The 17,146-nt window shown below is 42.5% G+C and overlaps 1 pseudogene; it reads right to left on the reverse strand.

Moving 5' to 3' along the window:
• Nucleotides 1–215: 215 nt before the first annotated feature.
• On the reverse strand, nucleotides 216–718 carry LOC143658086 (peptidyl-prolyl cis-trans isomerase-like 1 pseudogene; annotated as a pseudogene).
• Between the last annotated feature and the right edge of the window lie 16,428 nt (nucleotides 719–17,146).

Here is a 17,146-nt window from a genome sequence, read left to right on the forward strand (position 1 = left end):
TTGTAAGCGCTGATGTAGGCACGGGGAGAAGAAAAAAGAAGCATTTTGTTAAAATACTCTTCCATTTCTAACTCACCCAGACCTAAGCTTTCTTAGTTCCATGATTTGCAAGGCCAAAATGACATTTAGAATTACGTGTAGTTCCAAGTCATCTGGCAGCTGGTTCACGGGGCCATCTCAGATGACCCAAAGATCTGTTCAAGAGGACAGCAGGTCTACCCAGAAGGGCAGGCCTTGATGATTTTCATTCACATCGTCCATTGGGCGGTCCTGGAAGTTTGTTTCTACCATTCCCACTCGATTCACCATTCCTATGTCCTGGCAATCTGGCCAAAAATGGTGTGTTTGCCATCAAGCCACCGGGTGGGGGCCAGGGTCACAAAGAACTGGCTGCCACTGGTGTTTGGCCCTGCATTAGCCATTGCAAGAATTCCAGCCCCTGTGAATCTCAAGTCTGGATGAAGTTCATCTTCAAACTGCTTGCCATAGATGGATGCACCACCTGGACCTGTCCCTGTTGGGTCACCTCCCTGGATTATGAAGTCTTTGATGATTCTGTGGAATTTCGTGCCATTGTAGCAACCTCTACGAGCCAACTCTGCAGAGTTCTTGCAGGTCTTTGGAGCGTGCTTCCAGTCCAGCTCCAGCACATGATCCCCATGCTCGTGTCCAAGTAGACGCTGGACGACTGCCCAGAGTCGGGGCGAATGGCAGCCATGGCAAAGCCGGTGGAATCCCCAACACAGACTTCCTCATTACTGGTTTGGCCTATCAGAACATTAGCAAAACCAAATTCTTCTAGAAAACAAAGAACATTTTCACACCTAGAGTCTTTAAATGGAAGTTTTTCTCATTTCATCAAGGACTGGTGGAATAGGTGAGGACCACATGGGTCCCCGAGGGGGCGTCCGGGAACCCTGGCTGGATCCTTCACCAGGATCTGTCTGCCCCCAGCACCTGAGGCCTCGCCAACCAAGGGTGACACCTACTCAGGGCGCGAATGTCTGAAAACATCGCCTTCGCAGCATCAGACCCAGTGTCTCACCTGCCTGGTCCATCGCTGGGTCACGGGCCCTGGGCTCTGTGACCTTCTAGACACATTTCCATCATTGCATCCCCACATGTCTCATGGGTCTGACTGTGCAGGGACTGAATTCAACTCAAGACAGGGACTGCGTCTGCCTGGCTCTGCAGCACAGTGCCTGGCAGCAGGTGCCCCCAAATGCTTATTGCCACAGTGAATGAGTAAAACTCAAGTTCACTCTTTCCAGTGAAATAATCTCCAATTAAGTAATTAAGGAACTACTCACTATGCGCCTTCAGAATGAGAAGGGTATTGGCTGATTTCATGCTGAGAGAGGAAATATATATGCTAGATTTCCCCCACAAACATTTATAGCTATTTGATTTCCTTTATCGTGTATTTGGCTATGGGACTAACTGCACTTGGCAGTGGAAGGGTGCCCATGCTTTCGTGGTCCCACCTTCTAGAACAGGGGTTCTCAGGCCTGCTGCACATTTGCATCACCTGTGGGAGTTTAAAATACAGGCAGACTTTGTTCTCTCGTACAGCCCCATGTCTGTATGAGAGAACAAAAATGGCAAATCTATCAGCGCCATTTTTCCAAAAGCATGTGCTCAATTTATGTTTCTGTGTCACGTTTTGGTAATTCTTGCAATATTTCAAACTTTTTCATTATTATTATATCTGTCATAGTGACCTGTGATCTTTGATCTTTTTTTCATTACTTAGAGAATACTTTATTAACTTCTGTAATCAAACCCATGTAGATAAGACCTTACTTTTTTAAATCAATTTTTTAAAAAATATAACAAACAAACAAAAACATTCTTTTTTAAATTATTTTTTTAAATACAAAAAAACACCAAATAAACACACATTCCTATTTTGATCATTCCGTTCTATATATATGATCAGTAATTCACAGTATCATCACATAGTTACATATTCATCATCATGATCATTTCTTAGAACATTTGCATCAATTCAGAAAAAGAAATAAAAAGACAACAGAAAAAAATTCATACATACTATACCCCTTACCCCTCCCTTTCATTGATCAACAGCATTTCAATCTACTAAATTTATTTTAACATTTGTTCCCACTATTATTTATTTTTATGCCATATGTTTTACTCATCTGTTGATAAGGTAGACAAAAGGAGCATCAGAAACAAGGTTTTCACAATCACACAGTCACATTGCAAAAGCTATATCATCATACAATCATCTTCAAGAAACATGGCTACTGGAACACAGCTCTGCATTTTCAGGCAGTTCCCTCCAGCCTCTGCATTACATCTTGACTAACAAGGTGATGGCTATTCAATGCATAAGAGTAACTTCCAGGATAACCTCTTGACTCTGTTTGGAATCTCTCAGCCATTGACACTTTATTTTAAGAGCTTACGTATTTAATACAGTGAGTTTCCCCTGTACAAATGGAAAACATTAAGTTTAATGTTTCTAGACCAATATGGCCGTTAATTTCTGTACAATGCCAACACACACGGTACAACTGGGATACTTTTTCCAAAGTTGACAGCACAGCTAAAGTTTCCCAAAATTAATCTTATATGTATAGTTATATATATATATATTTACTTATATAAAAAGACCAATAGCAATATGTTATACATCAATAGAGCAATAACTTTTCCAGGTGATCTGTGATCTTTGTTGTTACTATGGTAATTGCTTTGGGGCACCATGGACTGCATCCATATAAAACAGCAAACTTAATTGATAAAAGCTGTCAATTAACTTTTGGAGTTCTGACTTCTGCATGGGCCAACCGTTCCCCATCCCTCTCCCTCTCCACAGGCCTCTTTATTCAAGAGACACGACAATACTGAACTTAGGTCGGTTAATAACTCTACAGAGACCTGTAAGTATTCAGGTGAAAGGGAGAGTTGCACATTTCTCTCATTTGAAATCAAAAGCTAGAAATGATTTAAGCTTGGTGAGGAAAGCATGCCAAAAACCAATATAGGCCAGAAGCTAGGCCTCCTGAGCCAAACATTTAGCCAAGTTGTGAATGCAAAGGGAAAGTTCTTGAAGGAAATTAAAAGTGCTGCTCCAGTGAACACATGAATGATAAGAAAGCGAAACAGCCTTAGTGCTGATATGGAGGAAGTTGTGGTGGTCTGGATAGATGATCAAACCAGCCACAACATTCCTGTAAGCCAGAGCCTAATCCAGAGCAAGGCCCTAATTCTCTTCAATTCTATGAAGGCTGAGAGAGGTGAGGAAGCTGCAGAAGAAAAGTTCGAACCTAGCAGAGTTTGGTTCATGAGGTTTAAGGAAAGAAACTTTCTCCTTAACATAAGAATGCAAGGTGAATCAGCAGGTGCTGATGTAGGAGCTGCAGCAAGTTATCCAGAAGATCTAGCTAAGGTATTTGATGAAGGTGGCTACACCACACAACAGATTTTCAGTGTAGATGAAACAGCTTTCTATTGGAAGAAGATGCCATCTAGGACTTATATAGCTAGAGTCAATGCCTGGCTTCAAAGGACAGGCTGACTGTCTAGTTAGGGGCTAATGCTGCCGGTGACTTTAAGTTGTTACTGTGAAACTTGTTTGTGTCTGGGTGTTAATAAGTCTGCAACCTGATGGCAGGGCAGTGGGCATTGTCTCAAGGCAGTGATGAGGTCTGAGTGACTTGACACTGTTATGCACCCCAGAAAAGCATGTTCTTTAATCCTGATTCAATATTGTTGGGTGGGATCTTTATGATTAAGTTGTTTCCAAGGAGATGTGACCCACCCAGTTGTGGGTGGGACCTTTTGATGAGCTGTTTTCATAGAGATGTGTCTCTGCCCATTCAAAGTGGGTTTTAATCCACCTACTTGAGCCCTTTAAGGAGAAACTATTTTGGAAAAAGTTTCAGAGCTAACACCAACAGAGACTTTTGGAGATGCAGAAAAAAATGCCTTAGAACTGTAAACTTGTAAATTAATAAATTCTGTTTATACAAGTCAACCCATTTCTAATAGCAAATTCAAACAAGATCCCACTATAGAATTCCAAAGAGTGGTGTCCAGTGTGAAGCTGCATGTATGGCACAGAAACCCTTGTCCCTTTCCCTGTGTGACATGGAGCTTTCCATCAGGAGAGAGAGATGTGCGGGGCACGGGGCTCCAGATCTAACCATGGCTCCTGCTTGGTCACCAATTCACAGTGTGACTTGGGCAAGTCCCTTCCTTCTGTGGTTTTTGGCTTCCTGGGGGGTAGGGATGGGCTGAGTAATGTGTGAGGTGCTTTCCATCTTGGAATCTCCGAGTCCAGAATTTCCTCTGGTGTTTCCATTAGCTAAGCAAGTTTCCCACCGGTCTGTTTGTTTACTTGTTGCAGTTTGGTTTCTATTTCCTAATGGTTCCATTTTGGGGCGCTTGTATTTATACTCAGGAGAAGAAGCTACATAACTGAACCATGGCTGCCCTGTTTCGGGCTTCCGAGAATACCTCAGACCTCACCCCCTGCTGCACCTATGTGCTCAGTGACAGTCTTCTAGACTCAGAAAAGCTGGGCTCCTGGAGGTCTCTGATACTGGGATTCCCTTCCAAGTCTTCTCAAGTCCGCACTGAAGCCTGTCCTTTCCCTGACACATTTCTGTGTGATGCAGAGAGCACACACCGAGGATTTAATGCTGTTTCACAAACTCAGTGGTGAAAAAAATAGCACAAGCTGTGTCTATGGACCTGGCATCTCTGCTGGTTCCGTGCCATGCAGGTTAAGTTAAGAACTCCTGTGCCCAGGACACAGGAGCAGCTTGTGGCCATTCCCTCTGAGCATCTGCCGCCTCCCCAGGGCAAGTTACCGAAGCTGAGCCTTTCCCGTCTGTGGGTGCTCAGGGCACCCAGCTCTGACTCAGGCTGCGGGAACTTGGGTCTCCACCTGCAGAACGCAGGCCCTCCACTTGCTGCAGACGAGCCCTGCCCCCTGCGTCCTGGGGGTCATCATGGATGGTTCACCTGCGTGTGCACCGGCACTCCTCCTTCCTTCGCTCCCCCGGACTGCCCTGCCCTGCCCCCTGGCGTGTTTGGGCTCCCGTGAAACCCCACCCCCCCAGGTCAGCTTTTCTCCACTCCCACTGCTGTGAAGGCTGTGAGGCTGTTTTCCTGCCCAGGGTGGATCCCTGAGGACCCAGAGGGGCCCCATGGTGGGGGGCAGACAGGCCATGATCCTGCAGAGGTCTGAGGCGGCCTCCCCGCTGCCCCCACATTTTACCCGCTGACCTGGCCTGTTGCACTGAACCCCCAGCACCCTAATGCCAAGGGCCCCTGCCCCACCTGCAGCTTGTCTGTCTGTAGGACCCCGGCACAGGAGTGCAGTGACAACGCCTCCGACAGGCGCAATTCTTAGTCAAGAGCCTGTGGATTGCAGGTGATAGCAATAGAAGCTGCTTAAGTAGGGAAAAAAAAAAGGAATTTTATTGGTTCATGTCACTGAAAAGCCCATGGCCAAGTCTTCAGATATGCCTGGATCCAGGGGCTCCAACAAGGTAGTGAGGACTCAGTTCCTGTCCCCTCTGTCCTGCTCTGCTCTGTGCTGGCTTCCCCCGCAGGCTTTCCCCACGTACGCGCTTCTAGAACTCCAGCCACAGGCATCCATCTGAGCCGAGAGAGGGAAAGAGAACTGCTTTTTGACTCTAGTGCCCACAAAAGTTCGGGAATCGGGTCTCCTTGGCTTCGTGCCCTTGCCTGCCACCGAGCAGCTGCTGTGAAAGGCGGGGCCGAAATGCACTGATTGCCCAGGTGCGGGACGGCCCCTTGGGCCGGAGGGGAGGCGGGTGTCGGCACCACCTGAGCTCCCACCCGGCTGGGAGCAGGGCGGGTGGTTCCCCCAAAGGAAAACCTGGGTGCAGGAGAAAGGGGGTAGAGGCTAGGTAGAAACAAAACTGCTCCGTCCACTCACAGCAGAATCCCTGCACTGGGAACAACTGAGGCTCCAGGTGGGGTCCGAGCTACAGCTCACCCCCCGCGGAGAACGTGTCCAGGGACCTGCCGGCAGCGGGTTCGGAGCAGAGGGTGAGTGTTTGGACGGTGTCGTGGACCAGCGCTTCTCAGAGCTTCTCAGAGCTTCATATCCACGTGAGCCACCTGGGGTTTTGTTAAAACGTAGTTTGTGATTCAAGGCGGTAGAGCGGTGGTTCTCAACTAGGGGCAGTTCCCAGGGGACGTTTGGCAATGTCTGGAGACGTTTTTTGGTTGTCACAATGGGGGTGGGGGTGGCTACTGACATCTAGCGGACAGAGGCCAGGGTTGCTGCTCAGCATCCTGCAGGCACATGACAGCCCCTCACAGCATGGAGTTACACATTCCACAACGAAGATAATGCCAAGGTTAAGAAACTCTGCCACACAGGACTTCCTGGGCACTATGGAAAGGGTGGAACTAGGGGAGGACATTCCAAGTAGCAAAACTGCCCAAGCAAAGGTACTGAAAGAGAAAGGAGTGTCTGGTTTATTGGAGCAGATCATAGCAGTCTGGCTTGAGGGGAGGAAAGGATGTATGTTCATTGGATCTGTGTGTGCATGTGTGCACGCGCCTGCGCATGCATGCATGGGCTGGGAATCGAACCCGGGGCTCCCACATGGCGGGCAGGTTTTCTACCACTGAACCACCCTTGTGCCCTCATTAAATCGTAAAATCACAGATACTGTGGGTTGGAAAGAAGTCCAGAGGTCATTCCTGCCTAGTTACTGAACACGTGGCCCAGGTAAGCTGCAGGAGCACCCCTGCGAGTTTGTTAGAAATGCAGAATCTCGGGCTCCACGCTGACCTTCTAAACCAGAGTCTGCACTTTAATAAGATCTAGGTGATTTGAATCCACATTAAAGTAGGCTGCTGACAGCTCCCTAGGACAGGTGAGGAACCAGCTTGTACTTATCAAGCACCTATGATGGACCCAGATTTACATTAAGTATGGAGCTGACTCAACTGGAGGTATAGATTCAGCTACAGAAAAGCAAAATGAACCCCAAGCGTTGGTTGCTGGACCTACCTACTGCTCATACACAGGACTTCTAATGGGAAGTGCCCATTTCCTCTTCCCTGGACTTTCCAGTGGGGTAGACCTCACCAGCCAGATTTGGTGACAAGCGGCTCTGGCCTTCTTTGGTCATGGCTGTTGGAACCTGGGGTGGCCCATGACCCCACTCAGCCATTCCAGGCAAGTGGCCTCTGAGGGAGTTTGTCATGACATGATGGGCAGCCCCAGAGTCCCTCTCTTGGTGGACTTCCAAGAGAAGTTATCAGTTTGCAGAGGGAGTGGGGACTGGAGGGCCCTTGGTGGCTCTGTGTGTGCCAAATCTGGAAGGCAGCAGGTGGTCTGAGGGAGCTGGTTGGGAAAGCAAGGAGCAGGGGGCCGTGGAAGAGAAGGAGGGAGGTCTTGGGAGAGACCAGTGGTCCAGGAAAAAGAGGTGGAGGACTGTCAGATCATTTTTTTAAACTTTTTTTATTAATTAAAAAAAATTAACATACAAAACATTAAGATATCATTCCATTCTACATATACAATCAGTAATTCTTAATATCACATAGTTGCATATTCATCAGTTCTTCATATTCAAAGAACATTTGCATCGATTTAGAAAAAGATATAAAAAGGCAACAGAAAAAGAAATAAAACGAAAACAGAAAATAAAAAAGATTATACATACCATACCCCTTACCCCTCCCTTTCATTGATCACTAGCATTTCAAACTAAATTTATTTTAACATTTTTCCCCCTATTATTTATTTTTATTCCACATGTTCTACTCGTCTGTCCATAAGGTAAATAAAAGGAGCATCAGACACAAGGTTTTCACAATCACACAGTCATATTGTGAAAGCTATATCATTATTCAATCATCAAAAAACATGGCTACTGGAACACAGCTCTACATTTTCAGGCAGTTCCCTCCAGCCTCTCCATTACATCTTGGATAACAGGTAATATCTACTTAATGCGTAAGAATAAACTCCAGGATAACCTCTTGACTCTGTTTGGAATCTCTCAGCCATTGACACTTTGTCTCATTTCACTCTTCCCCCTTTTGGTCGAGAAGGTTTTCTCAATCCCTTGATGCTGGGTCTCAGCTCATTCTGGAGTTTTTCTCAATCCCTTGATGCTGAGTCTCAGCTCATTCTAGGATTTCTGTCCCACGTTGCCAGGAAGGTCCAGACCCCTGGGAGTCATGTCCCACATAGACAGGAGGAGGGTGGTGAGATTGCTAAGTTGTGTTGGCTGGAGAGAGAGGCCACATCTGAGCAACAAAAGAGGTTCTCTTGGGGGTGACTCTTAGACCTAATTTTAAGTAGGCTTGACCTATCCTTTGTGGGGTTAAGTTTCATATGAACAAACCCCAAGACTGGGGGCTCAGCCTATAGCTTTGGTTGTCCACACTGCTTGTGAGAATATCAAGAATTCAACTTGGGGAGGTTGAATTTCTCCCTGTTCTCACCATTCCCCGAAGGGGGCTTTGCAAATACTTTTCCACTCACTGATCAAATCACTCTGGGATTTATCAGGACATCACTCCGGACAAACCCACAATATCTCATGTCCCACTCAAGGTTCCATGTACTTATGTTGTTCAACTAACTATCTACATAAGTTATATTAGGAGATACACTAGTCAAAATATAAATTTTGTACCAAATAAACATTGTTTGCTTTAGTCTCACACATAAGTTGAAATTTAAAAATATTAAATACCATCTATTTTCAGCACACTGCAGTAATGACATTCCTTTGGTCTTCCTCATGCAAAAGCATTTTTAAAATTTGTGCATTTAGTCACTATTATTATACACTCTAGGTATTCCTAGATTATACCATCTCAATCTTTAACATCTATCTTTCTTTCTGATTTCATTTATGCCCACAGCCCTCCTCCCTCTATCATTCAGCTCCAATTACCCGATATCTTACCCTATTTCTATCTCTTAATGATCTCTGTTACCAATGAAACATTCCAAGTTTATTCACTAATGTCAGTTCATATCAGTGAGATCATACAGTATTTGTCCTTTTGTTTTTGGCTTTTCTCACTCAGCATAATGTCCTCAAACTCCATCCATGTTGTTACATACTTCATAATTTTATTCTGTCATACAGCTGCATAATATTCCATCATATGTATATACCACAGTTTGTTTAGCTACTCGTTGGTTAATGAACATTTTGGTTGTTTCCATCTCTTTGCAATTGTAAATAATGCTGCTATAAACATTGGTGTGCAAATGTCTGTTTGTGTCCTTGCCCTTATGTCCTTTGAGTAGATACCTAGCAATAGTATTGCGGGGTCATATGGCAATTCTATATTCAGCTTTTGAGGAACCGCCAAACTGCTTTCCACAGTAGTTGCACCATTTGACATTTCCACCAACAGTGGATAAGTGTGCCTCTTTCTCCATATCCTCTCCAGCACTCGTCATTTTCTGATTTGTTGATAATGGCCGTTCTGGTGGGTGTGAGATGATATCTCATTGTGGTTTTGATTAACATTTCTCTAATGGCCAGGGAAGTTGAGCATCTCTTCATGTGCCTTTTGGCCATTTGTATTTCCTCTTCTGAGAAGTGTCTGTTCAAGTCTTTTTCCCATTTTGTAATTGGATTGGCTGTCTTTTTGTTGTTGAGTTGAACAATCTCTTTATAAATTCTGGATACTAGACCTTTATCTGATATGTCATTTCCAAATATTGTCTCCCATTGTGTAGACTGTTTTTTTACTTTCTTGATGAAGTTCTTTGATGCACAAAACTTTAATTTTGAGGAGTTCCCATTTCTTTCTTTCTTTCTTCAGTGCTCCTGTTTTGGGTGTAAGGTCTAGGAAAGTATATAAGATTTATAAGATATTTTCCTACATTTTCTTCTAACAGTTTTATGGTCTTAGATCTAATGTTTAGGTCTTTGATCCATTTTGAGTTAATTTTTATATAGGGTGTGAGATAGGGGTCCTTTTTCATTCTTTTGCATATGGATATCCAGTTCTCTAGGCACCATTTATTGAAGAGACTGTTCTGTCCCAGATGAGTTGGCTTGACTGCCTTATCAAAGATCAATTGTCTATAGATGAGAGGGTCTATAACTGAACACTCTATTCAATTCCATTGGTCAGTTTATCTATCTTTATGCCAGTACAGTGCTGTTTTGACCACTGTAGCTTCATAATATGCCTTAAAGTAAGGTAGCATGAGACCTCTAACTTCATTTTTTTTCCCTCAGGGTACTTTTAGCTATTCAGGGCACCCTGCCCTTCCAGATAAATTTGGTTATTGGTTTTTCTATTTCAGAAAAGTAAATTTTGGGATTTTAATTAGTATTGCCTTGAATCTGTAAATCAATTTAGGTAGAATTGACATTTTAACTATATTTGGTCTTCCAATCCATGAACACGGTATGCCCTTCCATCTATTTAGGTCTTCTGTGATTTCTTTTTAACAATTTCTTATAGTTTTCTTTGTATAGGTCTTTTGTCTCTTTAGTTAAATTTATTCCTAAATATTTTATTCTTTTGGTTGCGATTGTAAATGGAATGCTTTTCTTGATTTCCCCCTCAGATGGTTTATTACTAGTGTATAGAAACACTACAGATTTTTGAGTGTTGATTTTGTAACCTGCCACTTTGCTGTACTCGTTTATTAGCTCTAGTAGTTTTGCTGTGGATTTTTCAGGGTTTTTGACATATAGTATCATATCATCTGCAAACACTGAGAGTTTTACTTCTTCCTTTCCAATTTTGATGCCTTGTATTTCTTTTTCTTGTCTAATTGCTCTGGCTAGAACTTCCAGCACAATGTTGAATAACAGTGGTGATAGTGGACATCCTTGTCTTGTTCCTGATCTTAGGGGGAAAGTTTTCAGTTTTTCCCCATTAAGGATGATGTTAGCTGTGGGTTTTTCATATATTCCCTTTATCATTTTGAGGATTTTCTCTTCTGTTCCTATCCTTTGAAGTGTTTTCAACAGGAAAGGATGTTGAATTTTGTCAAATGCCTTCTCTGCATCAATTGAGATGATCATGTGGTTTTTCTGCTTTGATTTGTTGATATGGTATATTACATTAATTGATTTTCTTATGTTGAACCATCCTTGCATATCTGGGATGAATCCTACTTGGTCATGATGTATAATTCTTTTAATGTGTTGCTGGATTTGATTTGCTGGAATTTTGTTGAGGAATTTTGCATCTAAATTCATGAGAGAGATTGGTCTGTAGTTTTCTTTTTTTGTAATATCTTTGCCTGGTTTTGGTATGAGGGTGATGTTGGCTTCGTAGAATGAGTTAGATAGCTTTCCCTCCTCTTCAATTTTTTTGGAAGAGTTTGAGCAGGATTGATACTAATTCTTTCTGGAATGCTTGGTAGAATTCATATGTGAAGCCATCTGGTCCTGGACTTTTCTATTTGAGGAGCTTCTTAATGACTGATTTAATTTCTTTACTTGTGATTGGTTTGCTGACGTCTATTTCTTCTCGAGTCAATGTTGGTTGTTCATGCCTTTCTAGAAAGTTGTTCATTTCATCGACATTGTTGTGTTTATTAGCATAAAGTTATTCATAGTATCCTGTCATTACTTCGTTTATTTCAGTGGGGCCAGTGGTTATGTCTCCTCTTCCATTTCTGATCTTATTTATTTGCAACCTCTCTCTTTTTCAGTCCTGCTAAGGGTCCATCAATCTCATTGATTTTCTCATAGAACCAGCTTCTAGTTTTGTTGATTTTCTAAATTGTTTTTGTGTTCTCAATTTCATTTATTTCTGCTCTCATCTTCATTATTTCTTTCCTTTTGATTGCTTTGGGGTTAGTTTGCTGTTCTTTCTCTAGTTCTTCCAAATGTCAGTTAATTCCCTGATTTTTGCCCTTTCTTCTTTTATGATATAGACATTTAGGGCAATAAATTTCCCTTTAGCACTGCCTTTGCTGCATCGCATAAGTTTTCATATGTTGTGTTTTCATTTTCATTTGCCTCGAGATATTTACTGATTTCTCTTGTAATTTCTTCCTTGACCCACTGCTTGTTTAAGAGTGTGTTGTTGAGCCTCCACATACTTGTGAATTTTCTGGCACGCTGCCTATTATTGATTTCCAACTTCATTCCTTTATGATCTGAGAAAGTGTTTTGTATGATTTCAGTCTTTTTATATTTATTGAGACTTGCTTTGTGACCCAGCATATGGTCTATCCTTGAGAATGACCCCTGAGCACTTGAGAAAAAGATGTATCCTGCTGTTGTGGGGTGTAATGTTCTATAAATATCTGTTAAGTCTAGTTCATTTATTGTATTATTCAAATTCTCTGTTTCTTTATTGATCCTCTGCCTAGATGTTCTGTCCATTGATGAGAGTGGTGAATTGAAGTCTCCAACTATTATGGTAGATATGTCTATTTCTCTTTCAGTGTTTGCCTCATGTATTTTGGAGCATTCTGGCTTGGTGCATAAATATTTATGATTGTTACGTCTTCTTGTTGAATTGTTCCTTTTATTAATACATAGTGTTCTTCTTTGTCTCTTTTAACTGTTTTACATTTGAAGTCTAATTTGTTGGATATTAGTATAGCTACTCCTGCTCTTTTCTGGTTATTATTTGCATGAAATATCTTTTGCCAACCTTTCACTTTCAACCTATGTTTATCCTTGGGTCTAAGGTGTGTTTCCTGTAGACAGCATATAGATGGGTCCTGTTTTTTAATCCATTCTGCCAGACTCTGTCTTTTGATTGGTGCTCTAGTTTGCTAGCTGCCAGAATGCCACACACCAGAGACGAATTGGCTTTTAATAAAAGGGATTTATTTTTGTTAGTTCTTCAGAGGAAAGGCAGCTCACTTTCCACTGAGGTTCTTTCTTATGTGGAAGGCACAGGATGGTCTCTGCTGGTCTTCTCTCCTGCCCCTGGGTTCCAACAACTTTCCCCGGGGTGACTTCTTTCTGCATCTCCAAAGGCCTGGGCTGAGCTGCAAGTGCTGAAATGAGGAATGTCGAGCTGCTTAGGCTGTGCTACATTGAGCTCTCTCATTTAAGCACCAGCCAATTAAGTCAAACGTCACTCATTGCAGCAGACACGCCTCTTAGCTGACTGCAGATGTAATTGGCAACAGACGAGGTTCACATACCGTTGGCTTATGTCCGCAGCAACAAGATTAGGTATGCTCACCTGGCCAAGTTGACAACTGAATCTAACTAACACAATTGGGGAGTTTAATCCATTAACATTTAGTGTTATTACTGTATGGATAGTACTTTCTTCTACCATTTTGCCTTTTGAATTTTATATGTTATATCTAGTTTTTCTTCTTTTTACCTTTACTGGTAGTCTTCCTTTCTACACTCTTCTCCACACCTCTTTCTTCTGTCTTGTTGTATCTCCCTCTAGTGCTCCCTTTAGTATTTCTTGCAGAGCCGGTCTCCTGGTCGCAAATTCTCTCAGTGATTTTTTTGTCTGAAAATGTTTTAATTTCTCCCTCATTTTTGAAGGACAGTTTTGCTGGATATAGAATTCTTGGTTGGCAGTTTTCCTCTTTTAGTAATTTAAATATATCATCCCACTGTCTTCTTGCCTCCATGGTTTCTGCTGAGAAATCTACGCATAGTCTTATTGGGCTTCCTTTGTATGTGATGGATTACTTTTCTCTCGCTCAAGATTCTCTCTATCTCTTTGACCTCTGACATTCTGGTTAGTAAGTGTCTTGGATTACGTCTATTTGGATCTATTCTCTTTGGGGTACATTGCATTTCTTGGATCTGTAATTTTAAGTCTTTCATAAGGGTTGGGAAATTTTCAGCGATAATTTCCTCCATTGGTTTTTATCCTCCTTTTCCCTTCTCTTCTCCTTTGGGGACACCCACAACACATATATTCATGTGTTTCATATTGTCATTCAATTCCCTGGGTCCTTACTCATATTTTTCCATTTTTTCCTCCTATATTTTCTTTTGCTTGTTGGATTTCAGATGTTCCATCCTCCAGTTCACTAATCCTATCTTCTACCTCTCAAAATCTAATATTGTATGTTTCCATAGTTTTTTAAAATTTCTTCTACTGTGCCTTTCATTCCCATAAGTTCTGTGATTTGTTTTTTCAGACTTTCAATTTCTTCTTTTTGTTCATTCCCTACCTTCTTTATATCCTCCCTCAATTCATTAATTTGATTTTTTATGAGGTTTTCCATGTCTGTTCATACATTCTGAATTAATTGTTTAAACTCCTATATCTCATTTGAATTGTTAGTTTGTTCCTTTCACTGGGCCATATCTTCAATTTTCCTAGTGTGATTTGTTATTTTTTGCTGGTGTCTGGGCATTTAATTACCTTAATTAGTTTATTCTGGAGATTGCTTTCACTTCTTTTACCTAGGGTTTTATTGCTGGATGATTTTGTTGTCTGTCCGTTCTTTGACATTCAGTTCAGGTTTTTCTGGACCACTAGCTTAGGTTTTGTTTAACAGAGGAGAATTTTTCAGTTCTTGTTTTCTTGTTTCTAGCCCTCCCTAATGGTGCCTTTCCACCCCCTCTACCCTTAGGAGGGTCAACTTAGGTATTATAGACCCCAGCCGGATTTTCCCAGACCAAACTGGCCTCCTATCAGGAGGAAAGAGTCACCTGCGTCGGTTTTCCCTGAGGGTGAGATCCAGCAGGTTGAAAGACTTTCCAGTGAAGTCTCTCAACTCTGTTTTTCTTATCCTCCCCAATATGTGGCGCTTGTCTGCCTGCAGGTCCCACCAGCATAAGATGATGCGGTACCTTTAACTTTGGCAGACTCTCCCTGCTGGGGGCGTGGTGGAGACAGAGGAGAGGTTGTAGGCTGGTTTTAATGGCTTCAAATTACCAAGACTTGGTGTCTGAATTCCTTGATGGAGGGATTCCACCTGAGTTGGGCTTCACCCCTCCCCTAGGGAAGGCACAGGCTCCAAACAAGCCCTCAAACAAGCTTGTTTCTGACTATATCTGGGGCAGTTGCAGCCTGAGAAGTCCTGCTGCTGTCTCCAAAGGTGGTCAAACCTCTGTAGGAACACAGCCACAAAAACCTCTCTCTCTTTTTTGTTTTTCTTTTTCTATCAGCCCTGCCTCCTTGGCGCCAGGGTATAAATGAGGGACCTCTGCTTTGACCAGGTTCACCTGAGCTGGGGGCCTATTTTTAGTAGTCAGAATTTGTTAATTAATTCCAAAGTTGGCATTTGGTCGGGCTCAGCCCCTGTTGCTGGTAAAGTCTCTTTCCTTTCCCTCTGGGAAGCAGCCTTTTGGGGGAGGGGTGCCAGCCACTGTGGCTTGGGGAACTCACTGTCCTGGGGGGGCTCGCAGCCGGTCCACTGGGCCAGACTGGGGTACACTGTGTGTTCGGTCACTGCTGTGGCCCCAGGAGCTGTTCTGTACTGTTGCTGGTTATTTGGTAGTTGTTCTGGAGGACGAACTAAAATGTGCGCATTGCTAAGCCGCCATCTTGGTTCCTCCTCTACTTATTTATTTTTAATATTTTTATTGAGAAATCGTCACACATATACAGTCCATCCATAGTATATAATTAGCAACTCACAGTTTCATCACATGGCTGTATATTCATCACCATGATTATTTTAGAATATTTACATCACTCTAGAAAAAGAAATAAAAAGAAAAAAAACCTCATACATCCCATACCCCTCCCTCTCACTGACCACTAATATTTCAACATACCCAATTTTTTTACCCTTTATCCCTGCCTCCATTATTTATTTATTTATTTTATCCTTTTTTTAGTCATCTACCTGTACTCTGGATAAAAGGAGCATCAGATACAAGGGTTTCACAATCATGTGGTTATATTGTAAAAGCTGCATCATTATACAATCATTTTCAAGAATCAAAGCTACTGGGATAGAGTTCAACAGTCTCAGGTACTTCCTTCCAGCCACTCCAATATACCATAAACTAAAAAGGGATATCTATATAATGCATAAGAATAACCTCCAGGATAACCTCTCAATTCCATTTGAAATCTTTCAGCCACTGAAACTTTGTCTCATTTCTCTCTTTCCTCTTTTGGTCAAGAAGGCTATCTCAATCCCATGATGCCAGGTCACAGTTCATCTCTGGGAGTCATGTCCCACATTGCCAGGGTGATTTATACCCCTGGGAGTCATGTCCCATTTAGGGGAGAGGGCAGTGAGTTCACCTACTGAGTTGCCTGTATGAGAGGCTACTTTTAAGCCACAGAAGAGGTTCTCTGGGGGTGACTCTTAGGCATAATTATAAGTAAGCTTAGCTGCTTCTTTGCAGGAATAAGTTTCCTAGGGGCGAGCCCCAAGATTGAGGTTCAGCCTATTGAATTGGTTGTTCCCATTGCTTGTGGGAATATCAGGAGTTCCCCAGATGGGGAAGTTGAGTATTTTCTTCTTTCTCCCCAGCACCCCAAGGGGACTTTACAAATACTTTTTTATTCTCTACCCAAATTACTCTGGGATATATCAGGGCATCACAGTAAGCTGTCCAAACCAACAAGATTTCATGCCATATTCAAGATTCCATATAACTATGGTGTTCAAATAAACTGACCATACAAGTTAAATTAGAAAACGTGCTACCAAAAATACAAATCTTGCACCAAATAAACATCTCTCCCTTTAGTGTCACATAGAAGTTGAAGTTTCAAAACGTGGACCATATCATCCTTTACCCTGTATTCTGATTTACCTTAGTCCTATCCAGATCAGCTTCATTCACCTCTAGTTGAAGTCTGGTCACTTTTTCAACTTTTTAATCAGTTGCTGTCTGGGGTACTGCCGATTTTCATAGCTTCAGAGCTCTAACCCAGAGTTTCAGGTGTCACAAAAATACTGCAAAGGGGATTTATTAACTGACAAGTTTACAATTCTGAAGCCATGAAAATGTCCAAATCAAGGCATTATGACAATGCTATCACCTTTCTACAGATGGGCTGCTGTTTACCCAGGACTCCGCGGGCCCTGGGCGTGCACCTGGTGTGCTGCTCTCCCGGCTTGGTTGCTTCCAGCTTTTTGCTTCAGTGGCTTCCTCTCTGAGCTCCTGCGTGATTCTCTCAGCTTCTGTCACGATTCTTTTCTGTTTGAGCTTAACTGGGGCTTTTTCTCTATCTTTTATCTTCTATAAAAGACTCCAGTCAGAGGATTTAGACCCAC

This window comes from Tamandua tetradactyla, chromosome 15 (assembly GCF_023851605.1).
Source record: "Tamandua tetradactyla isolate mTamTet1 chromosome 15, mTamTet1.pri, whole genome shotgun sequence".
Taxonomy (NCBI): Eukaryota; Metazoa; Chordata; class Mammalia; order Pilosa; family Myrmecophagidae; genus Tamandua; species Tamandua tetradactyla.